Source organism: Copidosoma floridanum, unplaced genomic scaffold (assembly GCF_036245765.1).
Source record: "Copidosoma floridanum isolate Cflo_tuat_1 unplaced genomic scaffold, Cflo_Japanese_pri ptg000037l, whole genome shotgun sequence".
NCBI lineage: Eukaryota > Metazoa > Arthropoda > Insecta > Hymenoptera > Encyrtidae > Copidosoma > Copidosoma floridanum.
This window is the reverse complement of record NW_028321914.1, coordinates 515277-541345: the sequence shown is the minus strand read 5'-3', so window position 1 is coordinate 541345 and position 26069 is coordinate 515277. Positions and strand designations below refer to the sequence as shown.

The following is a 26069-nucleotide window of genomic DNA, read 5'->3' as shown; positions in this document are numbered from 1 at the left end:
ACATTAATAAAATCAAAGAAGTTATTCATTTCTAATGTTCAATTGATAAGGAAATAAAAAAACGTTTAAAAACAAACAAAACATAACTGTTATTATCACGAATATCACACCAAGGTGTACTAAAGAAAAAATTGATTGTATCATTTAACGATAATAAATGTGCTGTAGTGATTGATTATAGTGAGAATTATTAGTGCAAGTCTTACACTGAGATTCAATCAATATATTTCAAGGCAAGTCCTCAAAGAGTAACTTTGAAGTAAATGTGTCAATAGAAAACAAAGTTTTATTGTCCCTTAACTACTTCCATAGTTTTTTCCAAGGATTGTTGAAATTACGTACAATTTTACTAAAACTGATAATGGAAACGGACCTGTTAATGTCATCGAAGGTACAATAAAAAAAATTAGCAGACGATAAAGTCAATTATGGCGTTAAAATTTTTTTTTTACTCCTACTTTGAAATAATAAATAAGAACGCAAAACAAATTTTTGTATCTTTAGTAACATGAGAGTACCGACATTGTGCAAAGTTCCTATAACATGTTATACAAAACCTCTTTCTGGTACCTGGCAGATTTTTCAGTCCACATGAAATAAAAATGATCCTAATTGCATTAGATTCAATAGTTAAATTTTTTTAACTGTGATATTAGTGATAACTGTAAGTGCTGTCGCGAAGGAAAATGAGACTATGATAATATAAATGCCTTCTGACGGAAAAACATGTATAAAAATAAAAAGAATAAAATTTATTACAAAATCTTCTTAAAAAAAAAGTGCTTGAACACGTACAATAAAATATCTGCTAGAAAATTTTTAGTGGTACCGAACTTGCAGTTTCATTGTTTTCATACTTGTACATTCCCTTTAAACTAATCATATCTTTATTTATAACACTGTATTCATTAATACAAAGTCATATTAAATATCTCATTAAGTAATTTAAGGAAAAATACACGGTAATAGTTAAAGCTAAACAATAATTCAATGCAGGACTACCATACATCTAAAAACAGTTAAATCACGAGTTTACTCGTATAACTACGCATGACTCATGACTTACCTACATGCATGCTGGCCTTCGCTGATAGGAAATAAAAACAATCTAAATACTTTGTAATACATGAAAATAAAATAACCTTAGCAAGATTATTGATGCAATACTACAGATGTACGATTTGCTGAGTTCTACTTTACTATTACATACCGATTTCATAACTCACCCGCAATAACTAATTGGGTAATCTTAATAAATTTAGCTACTTTTTTAATACATAAAGAAACACAGGAAAAAAAGCAAGTTTTGATCATTTCTCCTCTTTCTCGTTGTTATTATAACGTAAGTACTGTAGATACAGCCATGACGATTGCTACATGGCCAACCTATACCATTTCTTCCAGTAAACCTTAAATGTGTATGGTAGTGCACCAGCCGTTTTTTTAACTAAGTGCTTGATCGAAGTATTAAGCGATTTCTATCGCTTTTTTGCAAAAAGCTTGATTAAATTAACAAACAGTACGCAGTGTTAGTAAATATTAATAACATTCGTCCTAATATTGGAATTAAGTTATTGCTAATGTTTGTAAGATTTAAAATGTAAAAGAAAAAAGAAGGGCATAAGTATTTGAATCACCTTTCCTTCGCTTGACGCATGTAGGAGAGCAACCAAGATAAGGGAAGTACTAATTTTTAGTGGCTAAACTAGAGCAGCTCTACCCAATCAGGTCGTTGGCTATTGTCCATTTTTTAAGATTTCCCCCTGCTAACTTTTCTGCATCATTTTCGAACCAACGCGGGACTGAGGTCCGCAACTCATGATAAAAAAGCCCCAACGCCCTCCAAAAAAAATTTTTTCCTCGAACGGTAGACTTCATAGTCAGAGTTTGTCTCTACTGTCCTTTGGTCCACCATGAGACAGGTTTTACATTAACCTTGAATGGTATACTTGGTAAGTAGAGTCCATTTATGACGATTCACGATCACCACGAACCAATTTTACCCCTGTAAAACGTAAGGCTAAGCGCAAGTAAGAGCTCCTGTTCTATTTGACAAGCTATAGATTTCCTATGGATACCTAGTCATTAGTATACTTGGCTCATCCGTTGGCTTGACCGTATATTTTCTAGATTCTTGAATAAAAGTAAGTGTATAACACTTCAGTTTTTCTAAATTTTCTCTTTTTTATCACATACCACTGCTCTGGATAGTTAGGTGTGTACCACATCATGGATTAAATATGTATTTCTTATTTATTTTCTCATAAGGGCTAGACCACCTAACAGTGGCAGTCTCTGGGCTACTCTGTAATGGCTAAAAATCTTACCCTATTTACTTTAAGGTAGTTCGTTGGCCATTGTTTTCAACTCTGATTTGTAACGAATTCTTACTCCTATTTCATGAATCGAATAACACAAAACGATTGTTTATCGATTCTATGATGATAACATTTTTAATCTCAAGGGGATGATGAGAAAAATGTTTCAGCATCAATCCAGCAAAAATGGTTTTATCATACCAATCTTATATAAAAACATCATTAGGAATTCTGGTTATTTAAGAATTTAGGAACAGTGAACTATTAAATTACGAGAATTTTAAATATTGAGTAATGACATTTTAAAGCAGAATTTTTAGAAATGTTCAATATATTTTGGCTTTCAAACAACAAAAACTGAAAAACTGATCTTTTTAGTCTTCTTTCAGCCGTATAAAACTCTTCATAACATAAAATTTAACATCAAATAGTATATTCCTAAACATTTGTATACATACACTAGTGGAGCTTCGCCCTCCTGCGCGCTTCGCTCGCCAACCCCTGGCGTAAAAAGTTGAAAGTTTATTTTCGTAAATATTGAATTGAATGAGAAATTTAAACCAACTGCTCTACTAAACAACATCTCCAAGACACAAATTTAATGGTAAAACTTTGGATAAGTCATGTAACATTATAAATAATTATTATTCAGAAAAAAATCTTTCTAAAAATGAGAAATTTAAATCCTCAAAATTAAAAAGATTATTCAGAATGTTTTCTTTTTTTTTTGTATCATAAAGACACTTTTATTCTAGAACAAGATTAGTTATAGTTAAAAATGTCGTAAAAAATAAGTTTTATGTCGATTTTATTGTTGGGAATAAATATTTAAAAAATGTAAAAAATTCTGAAAATTATTTTGAAGTAATCGTTAACTCAGGAACTTAAATGATACGTCAATTGAAATACGAAGTTTTGTGAATATAATAAATCTACACATTACAATTGTTGTTTAAGATTCTATAAATGTGTTATATTTTGTTGAGTGTTCAAATGATTTTAAATTGAATATTCAATTCTGAGAAACTGTGGATTCAGATATATTCAAGTTATTGTGTTATCAAAATAGTGGTATTCAATGGAAACTACGAAATCTTATATATATTAAATCTAAAAAAAAAAAAAAACCGAAAAAAATGAATAATACATTTAACACTAAAAATTTTAATCAAATTTTGAATAGTACTCTCCATAAAAATAATGATCAATTAGTAAATCCTGCGTTTTATGGTGAAATGAGTTATAAGTGTATGTATTGTTCAGCAGTATTTTGGCCAGAAAAAAAAAAAAAATTAACGTGTTGTCATGAGTGAAATGTTCGTCTTAGTCCGCTGAGTAAATGTAATTTGGACTTAAAAGAACTTTTACTTCACGATGAAAATTTTAGAATACTTATGAGAAACTACAATAATGTGTTCAATTTTGCATCTTTGATAAGTAAAAAAATAGAACAAAAAGGGAAAAGTATGTATAACGTTAAAATTCAAGGACAAATTTTTCATGTTGCGCAAAACACATAGAATTCTTATCTTAATGAAAAACCAAAAAAAAGACAACTACATATATATAGTTGTATTGACGGAAGTGAGTCTCAGCCCCCCCGCTTCTCCCTGCTCCTCCTCAGCTCCCCCTTGATTCACATAGTTATTTGCTTGTTTTTACGTCATTTTTGATCACATTATATTTAAGTAACCTCCCCCCCCGCTCCTCCTCAGCTCCTCCTCGCTCCCCCTTCACCTCCCCCCGAAAAATACTCATTTATGAAATATTTTACCATCTAAAATGTTAAAAAATATATGTAATTTAGTATCCAAGTTATACCTTGTTTTTAGGATTTTTCACGTCACTGATCATAGGTCCCCCTCTGTCTATTTTTTCCCCCTTACTCACTATATGTCTCTGAAGGACCATTATTTGTTTTACTTGATTGAACTTTGACATTTGGAATCTCTTTCAGGTCCATGTATACTTTACCCAAGTATAAAATTCTTGATTAACTGAGGACTTTATTTACAAAAAGACAGAATTTAGGAGCAGGTATAATTGAATAAACAAACACAATTAAGCTTTTAAAACCATAATTCATTCTGTTAATTTAATGTTGTGACATTTCATGTGTCGTTTCAATCCATCTGTTCTTTTAAAACCCTTTCCACATTTTTCACATATTTTTTTCATGGTTTTAATAAATTAACATATATCTGTTTAAATGTGACGATCTTTCGAGTTACATATTTTTGAATTACTAAAAAATTTCTTGATAAACAATATTTTCAATTTCTGATTTATTCTTGGATTCAATTTGAATAAAAATATTTTTTTGAATTCTTACATCTTGATAAAGCAACGTATAATTGTTCGTGAGAGAACAAAAGTTTTTTAATATACAATCCTACGGAATCAAAACTCTGTCCTTGTGATTTGTTGATAAACATAGAAAATGCTAATACAAAGGGAGACTATTTTCTATGTAAGACAAAAGGTAATGATAATGAGGTGCCAGTATTCAATGTTATTCTAGGAATATAAACTTTTCTTCCTTTTTTATCTCCCGTTATTATTTCTGCTTCTATATAATACTTAAATAATTTTGTTATTTTTAATCTTGTGTCATTACAAAAACCGTCTGAAATACTTCAATTTCTTATAAACATTACTACAGCATTTATTTTTAATTTTAATTTGTATGGTAGAACAACTTCTCTGATACTATTTAAAAATTCTATTGGAAAATTAATATTTGTTATCATCTGTTTTATCAACTCCTTTGTGAGTCACGTATTTGGCTGTTCTGAACTTATTCTCAGTCTGCATTGATAGTTACACGATTAATGTTGTTATTTTGTCTACTCAATCCGTTAGTGGGGGGTTGGCGCGCAGAGTCTGCAGGGGGGCGTCAGCCCCACTAGTGTATGTATATATGATGATAAAATTGCTGTTGGTCTAAGGTTGAAATCTATAAATAATAGTAAAATTCTTAAAAAACATATCGGAACTATGACAAAAATTATAGAGGAAAATTTAATAGCAAGAAAGTACAAACGTTTACATCAAATCACAAATATAGAAAAACCACCAAATGATAAAATGTTTTTTTTTTTTTAAACTAGCCAGAAAAAACATACATAGAATAAACTATTAACTGCAGAATGTGGTGCTATTAGAAATTCAAACTCTGAACTTCTAAAAAGCTCAGATCTTTGTGTATGCCCAAAAGAATTATCCGATAATTATCCTAAAAAAACCTTTTTAAATAAACTATCTTATTTCATCCAACCCATGGTGTTTCCATTATTTTTTATTCATTCTTACACCATGATTGAATATAACCGTTTAAATTATTTGAGATGTAATAAAAAAAAATTGAGAATTTTTTGTTATCAAGGTTTATTAGATGCAATTGTTAATAGTGCATCATACATTTCTAAAAACTTCGAGACAAAGAAAAAAATTGGTAATCTTTTTATCTTACATCTCCATACATTGGGAGTCCTAGATATATGCAGAAACATTATTAAGATGCATTGTCTACAATAAGAAAATTTTGTAGACCATATTTATTTGTAACAGTTGCACGTCATCCTGAATGGAAAGAATTAAATTTAATTTCATCAAAATTTCCTAAAAATACGATACCAAATGATATTCCAATCATAACTGTTAAAATATTTCACTTAAAATTAATGTCAGTTTTGGATGACATCAATAAAAACAACATGTTTGGTAAAGTATTAGCATACGTCCATACCATCGACTTCAAAAATGTGGTTTACCTCATGTACACATTTCAATAACTTTGCATCCTGATAAAAAAATTATTACATCTGAACAAATTGATGTACCTATTTCAGATGAAATTCCTTCAAGTAATACAAAGCTTACAAAATTAGTGATTAAACACATGCTTTATGGAACTCATACAAAACAAAGTCCTTGTATGATTGATGAAAAATATATAAAAAAATTTTCAGAATTATTTACAAATGTAACCTCATTTTAAACGTACGGTTACTCTGAAAATAGAAGAAAAAATAATACTTCCAAAGAACATGTTCATGAACTTTATAGAAAAGATAAATTTTTGATAAATAATTTAATGGTTGTACTTTATAATAAATTTTTATTGATGAAGTATGAATGTCATATCAACGTCGAGTTCTATAAATCTATTAAAAGCATAAAATATATTTATAACTACATACATAAAGGTAGGGACAGAGCATACATCAGAATTTAAAAATTAAAAGACCAAGACGAAGTAATATTTAATGCAATTAATAGTTATGTCGATGCTAGATACGTAGGTCCAATTAAAGCAGCTTGGAGATCACAAAAACTTCCAATTTGTGGAAGAAGATATACAATAGAAAATTTAGCTATTAACTTTGAAAAAAACAAAAACTGGCATTTGAAGAAAATGATATTGGAACTGTTATAGAAAACTACGAGACATAGTTAACAGCTTGGTTCAAATCGAATAAGCATGATGAATTTACAAAATCCATAAAGTATGTGAATATTCCAGAATACTACATTTTTAATAATAAGTTCAAAATTTGGCAAAGAAGAAAAAATGTAATAAACAATACTGCAATAGGTAGATTGAACATCGTATCTTCAAAAGATCATAAAAGATTTTTTTTTTAAATTGTATTCAATCAAATTTCAAAACAAGTAACTCGTTCAACATCGTTCAAAGATATTAGAACATATGAAGAAATAACATATAAAATTTCAAAAAATGCTGCAATTGCAATGGGCTTAATAGACAATGATGAAAAAATAAATGACATTTTTAAAGAAGCAATTGCTCTTATATTTCTTTACCAATTACGATAATTTTTTGCTTGGTTTTTAATTTCAGAAAACGTTCAATATAATGAAATATGGAGTAAATACGAAGAATTTTGTACGGAGGATTTACCTGATAATAAAGATAGTTTAACTCTTTTACATATTGACCAAATTTTAGAATTAGAAGAGAAATCATGTAAATGCTTTAATTTACCTACACCAAAAAAAATGAAAAATAAAAAAAAAGATATCGATTAAGAAATACGTTTTAGTAAAGAAATGTTTAACTCAATGTATAAAAGTTTAAATAATTACTGGAAAAAAAGTTTTTATTATTTTCAAACAAAAAATAATATTTTCTTTATAGATGGTCTGAAAGGGTCGAAAAAAACCTATTTATATAAAACGTTAATTCATTTTGTTATTTTTAAAATTTCAAAAATTATGTCAATAGCATGGACTAGCAAATCATTAACTTTGCTTTCAAAGAGGATGACAAATTATAGAACTCTTAGAATTCCTTTAGATCCTTATAATACATAGAGTGCTATTTTAGAATTCTAGTCATATAAGTAGAAGTTAGCGAAAGTGGATTTAATTCTTTGGAATGAGGCTTCAATGATTCAAAAAAAGCATTAGAAATAGTTGACAGAACGTTTAGATATTTATGCAATACTAAAAAACATTTTGAAAATAAATTTATTATTTTAAGAGGTAATTTTTGTCAGATTCTCTCAATGATGAAAATTGGTAATAGAAAAAATAAAATCAAACAAACTATTAAATCTTCATTTTTATGAAACTCGTTCCAAATTTTAAAACTAGAAATGAATATTTGTTCAAACGAATTTGAATTTTTAAAATTATTATTGGAAATTGGGAGAAGGGAAATAAAAAACTTTTAACTTTCCTAAAAATTGGATATCAAGTGATGTATGTTCTCAAATATTTTCTAATATCAATAATTGTTCGATGAATAGTATATACTAACATCACATAACGTTTACACCTGTTTTTTAAATGATGAAATTCTTAAAAAATTAACTGGAGAAATTAAAACTTACTATAGTACAGATAACGCAACTTATAAAGGAGTTGATAAATTGGACGATAATACTTATTTGAATTTTCCGGTAGAAATTTTGAAAACTATTCGTGAAGGATTACCACCTTATGAACTAAATCTAAAAATTATTACCATAGTGATGTTACTCAGAAATTTAAGTATATCAGATAGACCGTGTAATGGAACACGCTTACGAATCACGAAATTATTACGGTTCGATATAGAAGGAAAAATAATAACTGGAGAAAAAATTGGAAATAAAGTCTTCATTTCAAGAATAACCAGGAAACAGGAAACACCTCAACAATACCTTTTATTTTGTATTATAAAAAATTTTCAATCGTTGTGGCATTTGCTATGACAATAAATAAATTTTTAAGTCAAAGATTCACTAATACAAGTATATACTTTAAAAAAAACTCTTATTTTCTCATGGTCAATTATATATGACTTTATCACGATGAAAAAATAAAAACAATTTATTTATTTAAGTAGAAAAAGAAAAAAGTACAGAAATAAAAAATGTTGTTTGAAAAAACATTTTTACGTAATTAATCGACTTTACTTGATAATTTTTATAGGCAATATTTATGGCAGTAAATTCAAAGTTATAATATTGATAAATATTTTATCATTTCACAAGTATACATGACATAATATATATTCATTTTTTGATGATAATTTTGCATTTTTTTAAAAAGAAAATCTCTAATTTCTTTAACAAAATTTATCATAATAAAACAGCTCAGTAAATATGATATAAAAAAATTATTACAGCTGTTTTTCATACTTTTAGTTACTTTTATCTTCATTTATATTGTATATTGCAGTTATGAAATCAAATTTTAATTTATTAATGAACAAAATTAAAATACAACAATAATTATTTTATAACACGTATATGTCATACGAATAGGTAAGAAACAGATGGGTTCTTAAAAGTTAGATAATATATATACATATAAATTTTTGATGTATTAAGAAAATGTATAAATTAATAATATACATAAAACAAGTATAAACATTTTGTTATAAAAATCATCCTAATTTAAAATTGTGGACGGAGAGTTCTGTCTCTTCCTAGTTAAGATATAGCTAAATTAAATAGGTTATCCATTTATTGGTTATCCACTTAATCTTTTTTAATTATTATTATTTTTTAATAATTGTATTACATTTTAGTTTGTAAGTGTAGTTGTATCATAATACATATATATATCCATATTGTGATGTGTCGTGCCTTGCTCGCCTAGCCGTCAGCAGCAAGACACGGTACATCTAATATTTATTAATAATTATTCTTAAGGGCCATTAGGAGAGGTGGATAGCTGGCATTAAAACACACACAATTAAGAAAAACACATCTATTTATATATAAAGATAATGTGTTTATTCTGACAAAGACTATGTATGACGTACAAAAGAATGTCAACGTCCAGCCATCCGACAAGACCTATCAACTAACTACTCGGCCCTGTGGGTCCGGCAGTTGCTGTTCGGCACAGTGCTTTCACGGTAGGGATAGGAATACGGGAAACAGGCCTACCGTTAACACTCCTATGGCGAGGTACACCGCAACTTGACCACAGGCACTGGGAGATCCGTCTGGCAGGTATCAGCACTCGCATGGCACGAGTCCCAGCAGAAGCCGCGTGTATACGCCTGCAACCGGTCGGGTCAGCAACAGGTAGCCGTGGCTGCGTCTCCTGTTGTCGCCTGATACGGAGCTTGCCTCACTAGCTTACGCAAAACTCAACCGACGTATCTCAAAGTACGACTCTACGGCGAGCAGACAAGAGTGAGAGTGTCCCTCCTCCCGGCCCGCTGATCCGTGCTGCCTTGGCACCTCAGCCACTTACACAGGTGTGTATTGTTTGTTACACACACACACACACACCAGGTGTTACCCACAGTCGGGAATCGGTTGTGTTGCCCATAGTAGGGATGGATACCTATGTATGGGTTTGGGATAAGGTAGGGGTAGTGCGCACTGTACCGCCTCTCCTCCTGTCTGCTATCACAAAACCGGTATTCTGACTGTGACGGTGACTCGTCACGTCACAAATCCCCCTTCGCAAACCCTGGTTTCACCCTGATATTTATGTCCTATAGGGTGTGCGTTCGAATCTAGCTAAATGCCCTTTACGGACAGATGTGTAGGATGACGTAGAGTATTTGTTTGCGTATAGTGTAGCAGATCGTCTACTTCTTCAGGATTCAGCAGGAAATACTGGTCGGCTTAAATTAGCGGCCTTGTTGGTGTATGGAGCGGTGTACTGTCACGGTATTGTGTGTGATGTCAGTGTAAACACTAGTTACTAGCATTTCCTACTGTCGGATGGCATGGTGCAGGTGCACTCGCCTGTGCTTACAATTGAACTCAAAGTAGTTTACGACAACCAGTATCGATATATTCCTGGCTGTCGGATATAAAAACAAATAAAAGAAACTGACTGCAGTAATAGAAAACAGTGCCTAAACTTCACCAAATTATAAATCAAACAACAACAAAAAAACTTTTTTTAAAAAATTAAGAATGCAGTGGAAATTGCGCGATATTATAATCAACAAAAAAACTACGTGCCTATTCGGTGGGGCAGGATTATCTGTTTATCTCATTATGTAGATGTGTTACAAAAATTAAATTAACAAAAACTTTACTTTTTATTTTTTTATTTTTACGAATCCATAACTAAAAAAAATGACTTCGTCCTTTTTGATTGGACAGAGCCGTAAGGGCTCTTTCCTGCTCCCACCGTCAGTGCTCTAGTGCTATTCGTACTTTACAATTTCACTTCCCTGTCATTCGGTACCTCCCCGTGCCCAAACTCAGCCAATACCTTGGCTGGCAACATAAAAAACGGGGAAAGAGAGGAAAACAAAAAAAAATTTACAACTGGCAGTGGCAGGAAAGTAAAGAAACAGGTAGGCAAACGTAAGGGAACAGAAAGATTTCTTGGTATATTAGGTAAGGAAGCCATTGTTGTATGCCGCTGTCTGTTCCAATCAAAATAATCAGACATAAATTCGTTGCGTGATATCGTGCTACTCAGTGCGCTTAAAAAATAATATTAAAATTTACATAAAATAAAGTTTTATTGTTCGTTCATTTACTTTCGTGTGGATAAATAAATTGTAAAGCCTTTATCTTTAGGTTAAAGGGCTATATTTAAAGAAAAACACAGAATAATAATAGTTATAAAAATGATAGCAATTCGTAGAAGTAATATAAAATAAATCCTCCCTTTGAGATTGGAATCGAAAGCAAAAAGAATAAGAAGATACAAAAAAAAAAAAATTTTCTCTGTAGGGGTAATCAATATTTTCTGTAGGGGTAATCATTGTACGCTCCTCAGCGTGGCATGTTGGTGCCCGCCTGCCTTGCTAAATAGGCTCGCCTTTCTGCTGCCCAGAGGTCACGACAATGTGGACAGTTTGTGATGCTCACACCTTTTTTTCCACATTTGTGGCAAAACTTTTTCGCTGGGTCGTGCGTCGTACACTGTACGTAACGATGCCCCAGATTCCCGCAATTCCAACATCCCAGATTCGGAACCGATATGGCCTCCGGAGTCTGTACCGTCTCCTCTCTTAGGAGGTCCGCTTCTGGGATAAACGGTGGGGGTCCAGGCATTCCCCTTGGCCAAGTTACCCGCATGTCCATGAGTCGTGGAATCCCTGCCGTTTCCAGAATCCCCTGCAGGGATAGCGGTACTGCTCGTCGGGGTGGGCAGGCTGGCGCCGATGCTGTCAGGGGCACGTATCCTCGCTGTGCTAGGTGGATCTGCCTGAGATCCGACTAGATCGTCTCCATGTCCTCTACTGGCCGAGGTCCCTCCGCCGGGGTGTTGGCAATCTCCAAGAGCTGCTCCAGCATCCTGGGGCTCAGTCTGCCTACCGGCTCCGGGTCGGGGCGGATCTGGTGTGCAGTGATTCTGGTGGGCGCCGGAGTCGGGATTGGTGGTGGCAAGTCATACCCTGGGGGGGGGAGGAACCACATCTGCCTCCCTTGGTGTGGGTGGCCCCTCGGCTCTGGGACCTGGTAACTGGCCGTCGGTCGGAATCGGTGCCCTGGGCTGTGGTCTCCTCTCCGTAGGTGGCCCTGATTGGATGACCAATCGTGTTTGGGGAATGACTCTGCCTGGTTGTCTCAGCTCCTCTCCACTTGGCTCGCGGTACAGGTCGTCGAGACGCGGATCCCGTCCTCGCTTCGATCCGTCTGCCCATGCCTTGCGCCCAGTTGGTTGGCGCCGGATTCGTTGTCCTCTCATGATTGGGGTCTGTAGGGATATAGCTCACTTTAGATTCATTGTCCAATGAATGGCGTGGGGGTGTGTACCGCTTGAGGTCATTAATATGAGTTTTTACTAATTTTCCTATCGCGATGTCCCTCACTTCCACTACTACGTCCGAGAGCAATTGAGTTACTATACAGGGACCCACAAATTTGGGTGCGAGTTTTGCGGCAAATCCCTGGGTTCCTGAGGATAGTACGTGATTTCTCCGCATCACACTGTCCCCCAATGCAAATGATTCTGCCCTTCGCCCCCGATTATAATATTTCGCCTGCTTCTTTCGCGCTAACTCAAGGTGCTTCCCTACCAAATCCCTAATCATTTCTAAGTGGCTTATTCTATCGGCCCATAAGGAGGTATTTGTTAGGTCTAATGGTGCAGTTGGTGTATCGCGTTTCGGAAGGGCTACAGGTGGAGGATTTTGGCCAAAGTACAGGAACGCCGGGGTGAGTTTCGTGGACGCTTGCTCCATCGTGTTCATTGCAAATGCAAACTCTTGTAGGTGTATATCCCACAGCCGGTGATCCTTATCCAAAAACTAGTTTATCATCGGGTTCAAGGTGCGAATTATACGCTCTGCTGGGTTGGCCTGTGCGTGGTATGGTGGGATGATTGAGTGTTCAATGCCATAATTTTTACACATTTCTTTCAGTTCCCGGTTGACAAATTTGGTGCCGTTATCTGTTAAGATGTATTTCGGTTTTCTCCACCTGTTCAATACTAGCTCCTCTACCGCTTTTCTGATGCTTTTTCCGTCTGCCTTGCGGAGTGCTTTTTCGTACTCTTCTTTTAACTCTTCATATTTCGTAAATAGGTCCTGGATGATCAAGATATATCGGTGTCCATTCTTCGATGGAGGTTTTGGTCCTGAAATATCCATAGCTATAGCCATCCATGGTTGCTCAGTGATTCTTTCCCCCATGAATCCGACAGGAGCTTTCTGTAGGACTTTTAGCTGTTGACACTTTTGACATTCCCGGACATACTGAACCACATCTTGGAAATAACCCGGCCAATAATAATAGTTGGCGAGACGAGCATAGGTCTTCTCCACTTCTAGGTGACCTGCCTGGGGGGCATCGTGGGCATCGTATAGTGCCTGGACGCGGTGTTCCTTTGGTAGGACGATTTTCCATTCATCGAGGTCCTCCATCGTTGAACTAACGATAGGGTTTGGTTTGTGAAAGAATAGGGCTCTGTTCTGATATTTCCAGTTTGCAAATTTCTGTGGAGCAGCCTGCACCCCCTTGACTCGCTTCAAGAACCATTCATCGCATACTTGCTCGGCATCGGGCGTAATTACTGCGACTGAATTTTCTTGGGCACGGGATAGGGCATCTGGAACTTGATGTAGTTTACCTTTCCTATGGACAAACTCCAAGTCGTATGTCTGCAACGCAGTGTTCCATCGAGCCAATCTCCCTACTGGGTCCTTTAATCTATTGAGCCATAACAGGCTGCTGTGGTCAGTAATTACTGTTACCCGTTTCCCCTGCAAATATCCCCTTAATCGATCTACAGCCCACAGCACAGCCAAACATTCCTTCTCAGTTACGGTGTAATTACGTTCCGGTTTGCTTAGTGTGCGGCTGACATAACATATCGGGTGTTCTTCACCTTCAAGGGTTTGGGTTAACACTGCGGCCACAGCATAGTCACTGGCGTCAGTTTGTAGGACGAACGGTTGCGTAAAGTCGGGCCTCGATAGGACAGGGGCTTCGGTTAGGGCTTGTTTGAGGCTCTTAAATGCTGACTGCTGCTCCTCAGCCCATTGCCATTTCATGTCTTTGGACATTAGCTTCGTTAGGGGCGATTTCTTTTTGGCGAGATCGGGGATAAACCTGGAATACCATCCAATCATTCCTATAAATCTCTTAAGTTGTTTGAGGTTGGTAGGTGCGGGATATGCTAAGATTGGCCGGACTTTGTCAACATCTGTCCTAAGTCCCTTCCTGTCCACTACGTATCCAAGGTACTTAACCTCTCCACACCCGAATTCTGATTTTTCTCGGTTAATCACGAGATTTGCCTCCCTTAATGCCTTTAAAACAATTCTCAGCCACTTGACGTGCTCTTTGAACGTTTCTGTGACGATGATAATGTCGTCCATGTAATTGTATACGTATGGTTCCCACTTCGGTTTAATAATTTGGTCCATGATGGACCAAACTATCCTCGGGTAGCGGGGGTGGGCGGTATTCTCTATCCTGTTGCTAGTTAATTTAACATTTTTGCCCAACAGCAAAAAATCGTTAAAGTTGTTTATCTGTGCCCTTGAATTTCTACCGCGATAATAAGGATGAAGATTCCTGTATGCCAGATTAATTTGTTCGTAGAGCGGTAGGGGTGGGTAAATTTTATCTAATAGGGTTCGCAGATTGGATAGATAACTTGCTATATCCTCATGCAGCACCTGTGTGCGTCTTTCAGCTTCTTTATTCACCCTACCCTGTAAATCATATATCCCAAATTGTAGTTGGAAAGCGGTTATGAATTCTCCTATAGAGCGCCAGTTGTATTTTTCCCGTCGGAACCAGTTGTTTGTTTCTGCGTCAAACACTGCCGGTAACACCCTTAATAATTCCTCTAGTGACAAGTTGTACGTCGTCACGCATTCCCATAGTCGGGTCAAAATAATCCTCAGGATCATCTTTAGCACGTCCGCGAAATTCAACATTCCAGTGGGTCAACAAATCTAGCGTGTACCTTTCGTACCTAATTTGTGATTCGCGCTGTTGTGATAATATTTCCACGCCTGCCAAAGTTAAATTATGTTGACTATACCCTGCGTTAGTGCTGGGAATATCTCCATAAATGCCTCTGCTTTGTCCACCTTGGTTAGCTGAGGTCGAATTGCAGTGATCTTGAGGCCCTGTGGTAAATCGATGTTCGTGAGGAAAATTATCTGGGCTATGACTTTGTATTTCTACACGTGGATGACTGATGCTGCCAGTTGTCGGTAACTGCATACTCGCGTAATTAAGGAACGAATGTAAAGGTACATTTTGCGTTTCGGCTGTGGGTGTACGAGTCTGCGGGGGCAGCGAGTGTACCGTTGAGTGCGCTCGGGGCACGTTTAACATATCGTGGGGTACGCGTTGTTGTGTGTGGCTATTCGTTTTACGCATTGCTTCCGCGTTCCCCCTTTGTGCGCTTGTGTTGTGATCTCGAGATACCAAGCCTTCATAGTTATGGTCGGTAGGGTGTCCGTCTGACCACTTTACCTGACGTTCGTTTGCAGCACTACACTCTCTATCCTCAGATACCAAAGCTGCTTGATGATAATTACCACTGAGTGCCCTAAGTGTATTTTCGTCCATCCTTAGACCCGTCCTTTGTTCCTTGTGCACAGTCCCTATGTTTTCTCCGGCAGCTCCATTTGTCCCCGAGTTACGTACAGGATCTGCTGCTAATACTCGTGACGGTCTACTCGTAGGTTCCCGAAGTATCTCTTGTGGGAGCCACTCATACGACCCTCTGTAGCAATGTGATGCTCTGTGTGTATGCGATGGTACGTTTTGTTTATCTCGTACTACCGATTCCATATTTAATTGGTCACTTTGCTCCCTCACATTATTAAGATCGCGACGTACTTGCCCGCTTACAACTTCACGGAATTGTTGAGTTGCAGGTGACGATGTGGTGGCTCGATCCTCTCGTGTGACACTTGCGTCTGCCTCCGACGATTCGTTGTATCTAAATTGTGTTTCGCGGCGTTCTGGCCTATACTTCATGTCTGAAAAGTCTATAGTCGAACTATTTTTCTCTACTTGTGTGACTTCATCTATTTCCTTGGTCCATGTTGCAGCTGTTGGTTCTTATATATTTTCTGTTTAAGAAACGTTTTAATCTATCTCTAGCTTTCGGCGTAGTTCCATTACTTTTTAACCCTAGCAATATTGAATACTGGAATATTTCCCCGTCCGTGTATAGTTTAATTGTATCCTCTATTATTTTATTTATTGTCTCATGGCTCAGCGCTTGGAGTTCGTCCCCCCCCCCCTGTTACGCTTGCGCTGAAGGAGAACTCCAAATCCTCTAGTGAGACTGTCATATTTTGTAAGTAGAACGCTAGGGGTCATGAAATAAACAAAGCCGAATAGTCGAGTATACACGATAAGGTCGTATTATATCGCTTGTATGGGTTGATGTTATGCTGTGTATTTACGAGTAGCTTAAAATTATTAAGCTACTGTAGGGATTATCCCAAACAAATTCTTTACAACATAATATATTGGTGTTGGTACGCTGCTAACTAAATTTAAACAGTACCGTCTTCAACTTTCCCTTGTTATTAATTTTTCGATTCGTATATCATATACAATCTACACTACACAGTAGTTAATCCTGTACAAGGTCGCACTTGAAAAAATAAAAGAAAACACCTTGTTTTTATTTCACTACACGCTAGCAAAAGTAAACGGTAGGAAAAAATAAACGATCACCTTTTAATTTGATATACATACAAATTATTATCAAATAATGAGTACTGTTAAAATTTAAACTTCGTTAAAGGAGTAGCACGCACCAACAGCACAAATAATGCGCCGGCAACTAATTTACAACATAACCATTAAAATGTGCAAAAAAACAAATTCAGCACGAAAATAATATTCAATACAGCGTGCACACAAAACGGCCGTATAAGAGCACCGTGCCGGACAATTGCCTAAACAACTAGTCGAGCGCCATGTGATGTGTCGTGCCTTGCTCGCCTAGCCGTCAGCAGCAAGACACGGTACATCTAATATTTATTAATAATTTTTTTTAAGGGCCATTAGGAGAGGTAGATAGCTGGCATTAAAACACACACAATTACGAAAAACACATCTATTTATATATAAAGATAATGTGTTTATTCTGACAAAGACTATGTATGACGTACAAAAGAATGTCAACGTTCAGCCATCCGACAAGACCTATCAACTAACTACTCGGCCCTGTGGGTCCGGCAGTTGCTGTTCGGCACAGTGCTTTCACGGTAGGGACAGAAATACGGGAAACAGGCCTACCGTTAACACTCCTATGGCGAGGTACACCGCAACTTGACCACGGGCACTGGAAGATCCGTCTGGCAGGTATCAGCACTCGCATGGCACGAGTCCCAGCAGAAGCCGCGTGTATACGCCTGCAACCGGTCGGGTCAGCAACAGGTAGCCGTGGCTGCGTCTCCTGTTGTTGCCTGATACGAAGCTCGCCTCACTAGCTTACGCAAAACTCAACCGACGTATCTCAAAGTACGACTCTACGGCGAGCAGACAAAAGTGAGAGTGTCTCTCCTCCCGGCCCGCTGATCCGTGCTGCCTTGGCACTTCAGCCACTTACACAGGTGTGTGTTGCGTTGTTACACAACCACACGCACCAGGTGTTACCCACAGTTGGGAATCAGTTGTGTTGCCCATAGTAGGGATGGATACCTATGTATGGGTTTGGGACAAGGTAGAGGTAGTGCGCACTGTACCGCCTCTCCTCCTGTCTGCTATCACAAAACCGGTATTCTGACTGTGACGGTGACTCGTCACGTCACAACATATATACATATATATATTCCTATATTATATAGTCGTTAGAGTAAAAGCGAGGTTTTGCTCTCCTCGCTCCTCCCCAGCTCCCCCTCAGCTCCCCCCAATTAAGGTAGTTATTCTTTCATTTTCTTGCATTTTTCGAGTAATCCTACTTTTTGAACGTTTTTTTCATGACTTATCAAATGTCTCTGTAAGTGATAATTTCTTTTGAAACTTTTTTCGCATTTAATACACTTAAAATTTTTTTTAATGTTTTGGCATTCTTTTGTGTGACGCAAATAGTTTTTTTTGTCTAATATTATAATGCTACACAGATCACATACAAAAAATTTTTCTTTGTGAATTTTGTCGTGCGATGATAGACACTCTTGATTTAAAAATTGTGAGTTACATTTGTCACACCGATAAAATTTTGCATCCATGATGGTGTATCTGAAAACATATTACAAAAAACGGATTGTTTATGATTATATAAATCTGGGTACCAGACGGTACTGAAATTTGCTTTTTTGATGAAAGAGAAAATTTGCAAGAAAGTATAAAAATAGTAATGAACTATAGAATAGTTTTTTTGTTACTCTAAAATTTCATTCCAAACAATATTTTTAATTTTAAATTTGTTTTCTGATTCAATTTGGATAAAAATTTTTTTTGGATTTCTACATCTAGACAATGCAACATATAATTGCCCATTAAAAAATAATGGTTTTCTAAGGTATAATCCTAAGGCATCAGAACTTAAAAAAAAAAAAACAATCAACTAACGATACGGATAAAACAAAATCAATTTGTGATTCTAACAATATCGTTATTTTGTAATTTTTGACGACATTTAAAATTTTTTAATACGTTGTCGTTTTAAATATATAAAAATTAGGCATGAGTCAGGGAAAATAAAAAGTGATTGTTAAAAATTCATGTAAATAATTATGATCAATGCACATTTATTACATATATAAATTTTAAATAACAATTAATATAATTCGGGTTTTTTTCCATACTTCGTAAATCAAATTTGCAATTACGGGGGTTGGTGCGCAGAGCGCGTACGGGGCATATATAGTTATAAGAGCTTAGAAATATCTATTGACACATACAGGATAGACAGCTCATTAAAAAAAGAAAGCCACTAGAAGAAATAATAAAGCTCGCTAACAAAAAGTCAAGGGCACATCTCTCTGTCTATCTAAACTTTACCACTTTTATCTGAAATTAGCAGCTTGTTCTTCATATATTCTCAAAAGCAGACCAGTAATTATTCCCTAGCGTAGAAAGTTTATTCCCAAGTATTTTCGAAAAATGCCATAGTCTTCCGAATTCTGTAAAATATACTTTAACATATTATTTTCATGCTAACAATTAATTTTATAATTTTTAAGGCCTTAAAAAATATTAATACAAACCTTATTTTGAAAAAATTACACTTATAACACAATAAAAGGGGGGGTTGGCGCAGGGGGCGGAGCCCCACTAGTATATATATATATATATATATATGTTTGTGTGTGTGTGTCTCTCTGTGTGTGTGTGTGTGTGTGTGTGTGTGTGTGTGTGTGTGTGTGTGTGTGTAAGAAGTAATGAATGTAACATTGGTTTTAAATAATAGTAACCCAAAGAAAGATAAATGCACCGAGAACTTTATACTTATTAGTGAATTCAAACAATTTGATGATCATTATATTACGATTTTACAAATATAATTTTTTAATATTATTACATTATTGAGTGTGAATTATATATTTCATAAATATGTATCAAGTCAATCTATGCCTTCTTAGCGGTGTAGAGAAATAGATGAAAATAATTATTTTTGAAACTAAGTATAATTAAGCATATTGTGAACAGGGGTAATTTATACTTAATAGAAAAGTTTGTAAGGGGACAAGAAAAATGGTGTGAAAAGCCTGTAAGGGGACAAGAAAAATGGTGTGGGGGGTCTGTAGGGGGACAAGAAAAATGGTGTGGGGAGCTGTGGAGGAGCTGTGGGGGTCTTTGGATAGAGTGAAAAATGTCAATTTAACGTTGAAAACGGTTGAACTTCAGCTTATTTGTGGCAGGTCTGTGAGGGGCTGTAGGGAGGATGTGTGGAATGTCCCACACAAGGAACTATATAACATAAGGATATATATATATATATATATATATATATATATAGCACATACATTGGATGTGTGTATTTATGTGTACATCTATGTATGTGCATACATATTTAAAATAATATTTAATTGCAGAAGTAATAAATACAAAAACAGAACTCTGTACATTTCTAAAGTAAATGAATAAATAATCTAAACTAACCTTATTCGCTATGCGCTTCTACGGTACTGCCCTCATTGTCAAAAATTTCCTGTGTGATATCTTACGGAGCCAAAAAAGAATACGTGTTAAAGTGACAAGTAGCGCCAAATGACAGACGCATAGCGAATATTAGTTAAATGTATCTACATTCTTTGTATGGCCAGATACTGTGCTTGAAATGGGACTTAGACTGAATAGAATTGTAACTAAAAGTTATTATAAGATTGCAATAAAAATTGTCATTTTTAACTGCAAGTTATATTTTATAATATTTGAATTCGACCAGACTGCTTAACTGTAAAAAGAATCATCGTAAATTAGATCGTTCTGTACCTTTACTCTGCCGTGCTGTTTAGAGGAATTAACATCACTCGTAACTTTTTATATTGTAATTTATAAATAATTTTATAATTAGTATTGTTTTTGCGTGTACAAATTTCGATTTTTATGTTAAGTGTAATGGTCCTGAAGAGGCAGTATGAACACAGTGAAATATTGACAAGAATGATGAATTAAAAATCTGTGCATCTCAATTTTTGCCTATTACAATAATGAAATATACATTTGAGTGAAGATAAAGTCAAAAAGAATACTATTCTGTAGGATAATTAAATTTTTGTGTTTGTTGAATCGTTAGCCTTGCAAAGTTCTGAAATTGAAATTGAAAACCAATCGAGTTTTGTTTTATTTTTTGTTTTGTTTTAGTTCTATTTTTCGAAGTACAACAAGATTCACCAAAATTTTTAAATGATCATAATCCAAAAATGAAAGCCATTAGTTGTCGACCCCAACGTAACATTGAAAGAACCATCACAGAACTTATAATATTGTAATCGTTATTCTTTTTCTTACTGAAATCTAATGTCAGAAAAGGTTTATTGGTTGTCACTAAAATCGTAACTAAAGTTGTATTAATTATTGTATTAAATATGAAAAACCTTTTCATTTTGGCTTTCAACAGAGGAACTATACAAAATGAGATAATTAGTCATGTTTTATCTGCCATCACTTTTACATCTGTAAACAAACTCAAATTAACTGGACGTTAAATCTTGTGTAGGTAAGTAAACAGTATAATAATGTTGTTAAGGGTTACCATGAGTGCGAAGAAGTAAAAGTTCTGTATGTGAAAAAACACTAATTATAATTACCAATTTTTTGTATTTTGAGAAATTATTAGACAATTAAGACACGCGAAAAGTGTCCAATGTGCCTTAATAATAAAATAGATTCTTTCAATTTAAAAACAAATAAAAAATGAATGTTGTAAAATCAACTAAAACCTTGGCATGAGAAATCAGCTGATTTTTTTCAACAGTAGAGGTTGCTTTGAAAATTTTAATTCATTCCTCACTTTTGACAATACTGTAAGCATTTTTCACAAACTGCAAAGGGTGATAAAAATTTGAAAGTGCGATAAATCTTTTTTCTTAACACTTATACAAACAATTTCGTCTGGTCATACTCTCAAAGTAGAGTATAAAAGAAAGTGAAAGCAAGAATGCACTAAAATGGATAATTCAGTATATAATATAAGCTACCATATTTTATTTCTCATGACGTCAGACTACTTAGCATAGTTTTGTTATGTAATGATTTTATGTGACATCTTTAGAAATCGGTTTCGTGGAAGAATAAGAATAAATTTGGGATTTTATTTCGTCTAAAATTTTAAATTTCAAGTTACGTTATGAAGCTCAATTTATTCTACTCGTAATTCCATTCCATTTATTAACTATGTCAAGTTAATTCTAAATAAAAAGGTGGCTCACTATTTTGCAGTGGCAGCCATATTCATTCCATCGTAAAATTCAATGCTCTCTTTCTTTAATTCAAACAAAGCTGAGGGTAAGTGCGATTCAAGCTCATCCTATTGTGGCTCCAAAAAAGTCAAGTGTAATCTTGGTAGTGCATTGTCTTGAATTTTACGACAGTATTAAATACAAAACATTTTCTCATGGTTGTATTTTAATATAATATCTTGTAATGGCACTTTGATGCACTTTAAATAATTTCAAAATGTATAACAAAGTATCTTCTGTTGCTTTAACGAAAAATTTTAAATGAATATGGAAGATTTAAAGAATACAATAAAATTAAAATTTGTTAACAGAAACATTAATCCCAACGCATAAAAAAATATCTCGAGTAGTATGGAGGGAGCGTGTGTCAAGACTATTTGTTAAGTGAATGACGTGTAATTAATGTAGCGCACTTACTTTATCGCGGTAGTGAGATCTAGCAACCTAGTCTCTCCAGTTTGTTAACGCTTCATGAGCAATAGATTAAAAATAAAAGATACGTTAAAAAAAAGATACGGTCAAACAAAGTAGTATTTTGAATTTAATTTTCAAGTATAAAATTAGTGAATAAATTGAGAAGCTAAATAATTGTTGAAAACTTACAATGACTTTTTCATTGAAGTACAAATGACTTAGAAAGTAAAAAAATTGCGTTTTCATAGACTAGTGCAACCGATATTATACACGGCAAATGTATAAATAGTTTTAGTCTGGCTATGGCAACTGAGTCGCAATTTTTAATTAGTTTATAAGTGACATTTAACTTCGGGTATAAATAGAAAAACACTTGTTCTTGGTAAATATTTACATGAATTACCTTCCATGAAAAATTAAGGTTGTGCGAAATTTTTCGAAATGAATGCTCCACGAGAATTGTCAAAGCTAGTAGGCCTAATGTGTCGTGAGCCATTCTTGATAAATATGAATATACTCGTTGATTATTCTTCTACTAGTTTAAAACATGAATACAATATTTTGTCTTTGTAGTTTAATAGCAGTTATGACTCCACAGTCATTTTTTGAAAACGTATGTTAATTTAAATGCAATTTTTTTAAAGTTTCATAAGAGCTTCACGATAATGACAGACTTGCGATTAACGTAACAGTACTTGTTTTTGCGATTAAGAAACCTTAAGTCAGAATTTTTTAACACAATTTTGTTTGCTACATCTGCTCCTCAGACTCCGTCTTAAAAAATTGTCATCCAATAGATAATTTCAAATCTCACCGAGATGGGGGGAGTTACGGTAATGACTGCTTATTTTACGGGAAAAACCTTTTTGTATTAGTAACGACACTACTAACAGATATCTTTAGATTTGGGTCTGAAAAAACTTGACAGTACTATCGTACACTTTTAAATACAAAAGATTGATTTTTGTATTTAAAAATGTATCGCTTCGCCTAATTAAATCAATTGTGGCACGCAATTCAAAAGTTTTAAAAGTAGACTCATTGGATAAAACGTCTCGTATTAAAGGAAAAAAAAAATTTTTTTAGTGTTAAGCTATCAGAAAAAATGCTCGATACCTCAAACTTTTAGATGGTATGGAGTAAAAAAATGAAGAAGTCATTATCTAGGCACCAGAACCTGCAAAAAATAAAATTTTCAAATTGTTAAGGTAATTACATTTTGGCCTATTTTCTCAATCTTATGACCACGCAAAATTTTTGTGACTTGATCACGAAAACGTAATTACAGAAAATCAATTAACACCGTTTACAAGACCATCTTTTTTTTATTCCGCGCCTTGTTAAACATTTATTATAGAACGTAAATAAAGCAACGTTTTTTTTTTTTTTAATATAAGAAGCGAATTTAAATACAGCAGTTACATTATCAAAAGTAATTTTAATAAACAAATGGACTTTAGAAGGTAAACTATAAGAATTCAAATCCAATAAAGATTCTAATCCATTAAAGTTTCTAATCTACTAACGTAAATTAGTCTACTTGTTGGATTAGTTTCCTTACTCGATTGATATTCTTACAGGAGTTTTTCGGCACTCGGCTTGCATTCTCTGTTTCAACGGGGTGGAAGAAAAAATGCTGCTAAATTGAAAATTCTATAATCCTACTATCTCGACTTTTATTGCGCACATTACTGTGCAGTAGCAGCGAACAGCACATAGGTACTGTTGGTGCAAATCAGTTTCGCTGCTGAACTTGCTGCTCTCGGGTGTCAAGGTTAAAAAAAAAAAATATTTATCTAATGAAATGGGGTAATAATTAATAAAAAAAATTGAGTTAGATTGAGGATTATTTGAGCCTTGTAAATGTCATTAATATTTATTCCATGATTCGGGCAAATCTAAGAGAAACTTTCTGTATAGTCTTATGTTATAGTGCGCAAAGTTGCCCTCGTACGCCCCATTGTGATGCGGGTAAACAGTTTTATTCTATCAGTTTAAGGATAACCCAAATCAGTAATATCATGAATAATGAATTTCAAACTTTTGAACCGTGATTCCCTCAATGAGACAAATACATGAACCTTTGTGTAGGTATTTTCAAAGAATTGTTCCTACAGTATTGCACGGAAAATTTTCCGACTCCCGCGGTTTACCATGAAAACGGTGTTTTAACCATAAGTTTTCTCTTCTTTATTAACCTAAGAGTCGTTGCCATGAAAACGACTCTTTGAAGAGAAATACTATAGGTTTACTATCAGAATAGAGTAGCAGAAAAGCTAATTTCTTGAAAACTTAATCTCTGACAGGCTGTTTAAGCCTTCCACATCAACTGTATAATCCATTAGTTACAAGTGCTTAGAACCTTCGTATGATTCTTTCTCACTATCAAATTTTTTTTATTTTTTTTTTTTTTATTATGCTCTCGTCCTTGATGGATCACTATTTTTCATTGTTTTTTTTCCTGATTTTTTCTTCTTCATCTGCTCAGTCTGCTTCACATAACTGTTCATAAACTTTTCACACTCTTTGTATTTTCTATCGTACTCTTTCTTTTTCACTCTCTGACCTTGTCCCATGGCTGTTGACAGATGAATGATATTAGCAAAGGTATGCATCAGCCTTAGTTAAAAGTTTTTGATATTACACGTTGGTGTGGTAAATTTGCTAATGGTTGGCTTATGTGATAAATGGAAATATTTTTAAAAAATATCATAACTCTTTTTTATATTAAGATTTGTTTTCAGATTTTTTTCTGCATTCATTCCTTCTCCTCACGTCCCTTCTTAAATTTTTTCCACTTTTTTCTCTTCACTTGTTTTCTTCTTCTTCTGTACTCTAGATGCTGCTGTTGCTGCAGTAAACTTTGTCCATGGCGTTTGAAAGATGAATGATACTAAGAGAGCTGGGTACGATCCTTTATAGTTGTACATCCTCTACCACTATTTACCTCCATCACTACTTTAAATAAGTTTCTTAAAATCTCTGTTCAGTTTTAAAGTGAACTTGTGCTTAAATGTACTGTACATTTTATTGCTATGCGAAATTGCTGTAATATTGAAATGTCTGTTACTTCTTCGCGAGCTTCTTAGAATTGAATATCTTATGTTTCATACGTTACTACTTGGATTAAAATAATACTCTAGAGACTGTGCTACATTTATACTTTTCTACGTTATAATATTTTTAATAGTTGTTATCTGCAAAACGAAATATTCTCGAACATTAACATATAAGCATATAAATACACCGTGCTCTGCGTAGCACTAGTCAGTCCAAGCAAGCACCGCGGCTGAGTTGAACGCTTCACTCAGTTCGTACCTGTACATAGTATACCAATTGATTGAAAATAAATGTTGCTGTTAATTTACGATTACAAGTCTCGCGTTAATCCTTTTCCCTGTATCTGTCTTGGACGTGGTCTGAGCTTTAGCTTGCGACGGTAACGGCCCTTACATGAACATTTTTGGTAGCAGAGCGTGGTTTCTTGGAACAAAAAGTCGAGGCAGTTTGAAATTGGAGGCGCGAGAATTTCTGTATTGCCAGAGGTAGTGCTGTGT

The 26069-nt window shown here is 34.6% G+C and overlaps 1 protein-coding gene across 3 annotated transcripts in view; it reads right to left on the bottom strand.

Moving 5' to 3' along the window:
* aay (phosphoserine phosphatase) overlaps window positions 1–26069 on the bottom strand; it is a 392153-nt gene that overhangs the window by 18621 nt on the left and 347463 nt on the right. The gene's annotated exons all lie outside the window — the stretch shown is intronic.